Raw genomic sequence first — 6,762 nt, 5'->3', positions numbered from 1 at the left:
CCTATGAGGTCATTCAGCACTGGCAGAGAAATTCGGAGTAAGAAGGTTTGACAGTAGAGCTACGAAAGAGCTGTAAGGGAGATGGAAGACGAACATAGAATAAGACCGGAAGTGCAGTAAATGGAATGAAAGGTGTTGCATCTAGGGGCCGAAGGGATGCTGCAGAACCTTAAGCAGTGCCTGCAGTGCTCCGCACGAGGTGCGCAGAAGGCACTACTACCCTATGGGGTTTTAGAAAACTTGAAGAAAGCAAGAGTGATACATCGTTATTCGGGCTATTGCCATTGGAAGTTCACATACCACTTTTTGGTTGGATAATAATAATAATAATAATAATAATAATAATAATAATAATAATAATAATAATAATAATAATAATAAATTCTGACAGGGTTACAACATGAACATACAATATGGCCATTCAATTCTGTAGAAGTTGTTTGTCTGTTAAGAGCGAATGTTTGGTACTTTCAAATATCAGCATTCTCTCTCTCTCTCTCTCTCTCTCTCTCTCTCTCTCTCTCTCTCTCTCTCTCTCTCTCTATATATATATATATATATATATATATATATATATATATTATATATATATCGAGCTACAATGTCCTTTAATATCTAATTCGCTCTACCTCAGAATTAATATATTTTCATATATGCTTAACCGAAGGGGAATTTTTCTCGATAATAGATTTGCCTGGATCAGGGCGCGAACCTATGGATCCTTTCAAACCCAGGAACGTCAGTGTGATATGACTTATATATATTATATATATATATATATATATATATATATATATATATATATATATATATATATATATATTATATATATATATATATATATATATATGCTACAAAGTCCTTTAATATCCAATTCTCTCTACCTCGGAATTAATATATTTTCATATTATGTTAACAGAAGGGGATTTTTTAACTTGATAATAATTTCGTCCTTCGGTTGACATATATGAAATATCAAATTCAGAGGTAGAGCGAATTGGACATTAAAGGACATTTGTAGCTTAATGCATGTATATGATTCACGGTGATGTGATAAAAATTCAGTATAATATATATATATATATAGTATATATATATATATTATAATATATATTTATAATACACACGCGCAATATATATAATATGAATATATATATATATATATATATATATGATATATATATTAATATATAAATATATATATATATGATATAATGTGTGTTTATATATTTATAGATACACAGGCATATATATTATAAATATATACCCACACCTACACACACAGACGCACACACGTACATACGCAGTGAAGATTGCATACAGAATCCAAAGTTGATTTGCAAGTGACAGGGACTGCGTCTAGTGAAAATCGTATTGGCTGTGGTGGACATATTGTCTAGTGTGAGTCATATTGGTCTAGTGTGAGTCATATTGGTCTAGTGTGAGTCATATTGGTAGGGTGTGAGTCGTATTTGCTGACCTGCAGCATTCGTCTTCTCCTTTGACTTCTAGCAAGTGAATAAGTCATTTCGTCTGGTCTAATTCAGTGCTTTAGTGATGAGCTTCTGTATGAATGTGTATGAACCTTGATAGGAGGAAAGGTCATACCCTGAGTGATGCATTGGGCAAATCACACAGATTCTATTCATATATACATATCGTATATACATGCCAATGGATGTGGGTCTATTAATACACTACCTTCGGTTTTTCTGACCTCAAGCAAAGTATTATTTGGCAGGCGATGACTGTGTCGAATTATTGACAAAACAATCACACAAATACATACATATATATACATATAGGTCAAAGTATATCTATTCGTATATTGTGCCCGCATATAAAAGCACGAAAGTAACTACAAGTTTATGTTCATCCACATCACTGAATATGAGAGAGAGAGAGAGAGAGAGAGAGAGAGAGAGAGAGAGAGAGAGAGAGAGAGAGAGAAATTCCAAGCAAATGACTCACAGCCCCTAATGAATTGTAACAACCAGTACCCACCTCCATACCAGCTCGACGAGACGAATAATAATAATAATAATAATAATAATAATAATAATAATAATAATAATCCCGTCGAGGTTTAGTAATCTTGTACACCCTTCAATAGTTGACAGCATCAATATTCAATTATATCTCCTCTGTGTTCTATCACACGGTATTATGAGATGGCGCCTGCGCGCATGCGTGCGAGAACCTCTCGACTTATTTCATATATCTGTTGTAATTAAGTCTTCCCTAGGAGGAGGAGGAGGAGGAGGATGAAGGGAGGGAGGAGGAAGGGAGGAGGAGGGAGGAGGGAGGAGGAGGAGGAGGAGGAGGAGGAGGAGGAGGGAGGAGGAGGGGCGGTTTAATTAATTATCAGAATTCATAAACAAGTCGACGGTGCTCCGCTGAAGTTATCGAGTTGCATCTGTTCGGTTAGATTTGTGTATTTCATTTCATCGTCTTATCTCGAAGTTTATTCATTTTCTGGAGCTTCTCCATCAGGTGGGCCCCAAAATTATTTTTTTGTCCGTTGCTGTAACTGTTTTCTAAAAATGAAAATTAATTAAGAGAAAAAGATATTTCTCTATCTAGGCTATCTTTGATCCAAGTGGATACATCATGCCTCTTTGTCTCGAATCTTTTTCTTAATTCTTTTGGGAAACTCCTTTGACTGGAATATTGTACCGGAATATAATTATCTGATATGATTTCTTTTTTTAAGTCTAATGCACAATAGTCTCATAAACTTCCATTCCACGTTTTAACCATCTCTTGGAGAACTGAATTTAACGATGTTTTACGCCTAATGCCTTCTTTGAAGCCATTCGCGTTGTCAATCCTTTTCAAAATTAAAATTCCTTTATATCTGTTTCCGAGCTTAATTCCCCTCAGTTTATCACACCTAAATAAATAAATAAATAAATAACAATACATTTCTTCACTCTGCATTCGCTCCTTGAATAATAATAATAATAATAATATTAATAATAATAATACGAACAGACTATACATAACACGAAAGGAAGGTGGGAGAGGACTACTAAGTATAGAGGACTGCGTCAACATCGAGAACAGAGCACTGGGGCAATATCTGAAAACCAGTGAAGACGAGTGGCTAAAGAGTGCATGGGAAGAAGGACTAATAAAAGTAGACGAAAACCCGGAAATATACAGAGACAGGAGAATGACAGAAAGAACAGAGGACTGGCACAACAAACCAATGCACGGACAATACATGAGACAGACTAAAGAACTAGACAGCGATGACACATGGCAATGGCTACAGAGGGGAGAGCTAAAGAAGGAAACTGAAGGAATGATAACAGCGGCACAAGATCAGGCCCTAAGAACCAGATATGTTCAAAGAACGATAGACGGAAATAACATCTCTTCCATATGTAGGAAGAGCAATACGAAAAACGAAACCATAAACCACATAGCAAGCGAATGCCCGGTACTTGCACAGAACCAGTACAAAAAGAGGCATGATTCAGTGGCAAAAGCCCTCCAATGGAGCCTGTGCAAGAAACATCAGCTACCTTGCAGTAATAAGTGGTACGAGCACCAACCTGAGGGAGTGATAGAAAATGATCAGGCAAAGATCCTCTGGGACTATGGTATCAGAACGGATAGGGTGATACGTGCAAATAGACCAGACGTGACGTTGATTGACAAAGTCAAGAAGAAAGTATCACTCATTGATGTTGCAATACCATGGGACACCAGAGTTGAAGAGAAAGAGAGGGAAAAAATGGATAAGTATCAAGATCTGAAAATAGAAATAAGAAGGATATGGGATATGCCAGTGGAAATCGTCCCCATAATCATAGGAGCACTAGGCACGATCCCAAGATCCCTGAAAAGGAATCTAGAAAAACTAGACGCTGTAGTAGCTCCAGGACTCATGCAGAAGAGTGTGAACCTCGAAACGGCGCACATAGTAAGAAAAGTGATGGACTACTAAGGAGGCAGGATGCAACCCGGAACCCCACACTATAAATACCACCCAGTCGAATTGGAAGACTGTGATAGAGCAAAAAAAAAAAAAAAAAAACATAAATAAAACTGATTACAGAATAAAGAAATAAACACGGAAACAAACATCAGAAAGAAATGAGGAGTATAATCATTTTTCGTCGCCAAACCAGATGAATCCGAAAGTTTCCCCTGAAAGAAAAAGTCCTCCCATTTTCTAGTGAGCAGAAGGCGAACTCACGTAATTCCCATTTAATCTTATATTTTTGCTTTTTTTCTCGATTTTCTCTAGGATGCGAGGGTTTTCGTGATTTATTTTGTTTTTAAGAGGTCTATGAAATCTTGATGTGCTTTTAAATATCGGGGAAGGTTATTTGAGGGTCTTTTTATGGTTTAAAATACAAAATAACTTAGAGATGAAAGTTATTAGACTATGTCTAGCACGGTTTCTGGAATCTGATTGCGATTTACCTAAACAAGAGCCTGTTACTGTTACGAATGTGCATACAATAGCTATATTTTATGATAGATAATATTTAATAAGCGTTAGAAATTACCATGGGTTTAAATACCGTTTACCGTTTCCAGTTATGGTTTAAAAGCGGGTAAAACCGAACATTTTAGACCAATGTGTGTTATGTTGAGTATATGCTAAGTCGAGTTGCACTTACGCGCTCATCCAAAAATATATAGGTTTGAATCCTGGAAGGGTTACGTGTATACTGAAGTTGATTATTAAGTGTAACTTAATTTAAGTACAAAGATGTCATGAGTAATGTGTGTGACTCATGTATATATATATATATATATATATATATATATATATATATATATATATATATAGTATATATATATACGATATATATATATATATACATATATATACTATATATATATATATATATATATACATATACTATAATATATATATATATATATATATATATATATATACATATATATATACATATATATATATATATATATATATATATATATATATATATATATAGTATATATATATTATATATATATATATATATATATATATATATATATATATATATATATATATATATATATATATATATAAGGCTTCTGTTAGATGTTGTAAATTTTCATTATAGAAAACTTTATTATAAAAATATTTAAGCTGACAATCCGAAAATATGTATTTCACAGGACCCCTGTTTCTCCGGTTCCAATAAAAAAAAAAAAGAAGAAAAAAAAAAACCGCGCGCGCTCGCAAAAACACACACAGCATTCGTCACATTATATATAATATTTAAGGAAATACGTCGATGTAACCTCGACACGAGACCTATATGTGTTCTGATCCCGTTTCCTGATGGTCGAAGTTTTTCATCACTTTTCGTTAAAAAAAAAAAAAAAAAAAAAATCCTTCAGATCGCCTCGCTCCGAATGAGTCTGGGGAGATGATGTTTTTCCCAGAAGGTTGTCAACATTAATCGTAAGTCCCACGGTAACACCTGAGAATGTCATCCCAGGTATATACATATATGCAAGAGGACTGAGATAATATACTCATAATATCTTAGGACAGTCTGACAAAGAGTGAAGTGACAAGGTATCTATCACGTCCTCCTGAATATTCTTTATAATATACAATTTAAATTAAAGTTAGAATGAGTTCATGAAAAGCTCTTCTGAACGAAGTACCACGTCATATATGAAATATGAAATACTACTATGAGATTCAGGGCCTCTGTAACACGGTTTTTTCGCAATAACTTTTTATCTATGCGTTTCATAAATATAATGCTTATTCAGAATACACATTATATCTACACATAAATTTTGACTGTATTCTGCATTACGTAGGTTGAATAAATTTAGTACTTATAATGTAAAAGTGACTTTTTTTGAAGACGGGCCAACTTACTCTGAGAAAAGGTTTCGAACGCACTTGTTACGTACCTTATGACAGCATTTCTTTCCTCTTTCTCGATGGATGATTGGCTATACGTAACGAAGGCTAGACCTCTGGCAACTATGACATAAAAATTTAAATACAAGCAAAGCAGTACACCTTTATGAACTGTGAAAGCTCTACACTGATAATTGTCATAATGAACAAACCAACAAAATATGTTAATAAATACAAAATCACTTCGATTATTAGTCTAACTCCCAAAATAAGTTTCCTAAGAAATTACAGTCTACTTTATAGGTCACAATCAGATTGACAAGATGTAGGGAATTGTTGGTAATTTTCAAAATCATAGTAGACAAGCTTGATTTGATAACTGCTATATCCAATGTCAAGCAATTTTTATTTATTGGCTATCTACCTATTTACTAAAAAAAAAAAAAAAAAAAAAACGGTACCATATTTTGGCTTTAAACCTTCACCAATAATTATCGTCAGAATGATGACTTCATGAGGCTCCACCCACTTTGGCCTCGTTATAATTCAGGATAGCACTGAAGGCTATCATGGGCATTGTTGGATTAGAAAATTTAAGTTCTGGCTATAAAAACTCATTTCTCGAGTAGTTGTAAGAAGTGATAAATGATCCTCAAGGAACCCAGCAGTTGGCCTAAACGTTTAATTCATGTATATTACTGTTATTACTACTACTGTTGCGCCACTACTGCTACAGTAGTATTACTACGCTAGCACAGATACCCCACCCACATCTATGTATCGTTCCGCCATTCATAAAGTCTTTGTCATGGCCACGGGCTTTCTCTTGACTGTATAAAGTTGCAAGTCGTAAGACAAATGCAGTTTTGCAACCACGGGGACAATTCCAAATCCTGTTAGCCATTCTT

This window comes from Macrobrachium nipponense, chromosome 19 (assembly GCF_015104395.2).
Source record: "Macrobrachium nipponense isolate FS-2020 chromosome 19, ASM1510439v2, whole genome shotgun sequence".
Lineage (NCBI taxonomy): Eukaryota > Metazoa > Arthropoda > Malacostraca > Decapoda > Palaemonidae > Macrobrachium > Macrobrachium nipponense.
The sequence above is the reverse complement of the archived record's forward strand: the minus strand, read 5'-3'. Positions refer to the sequence as shown.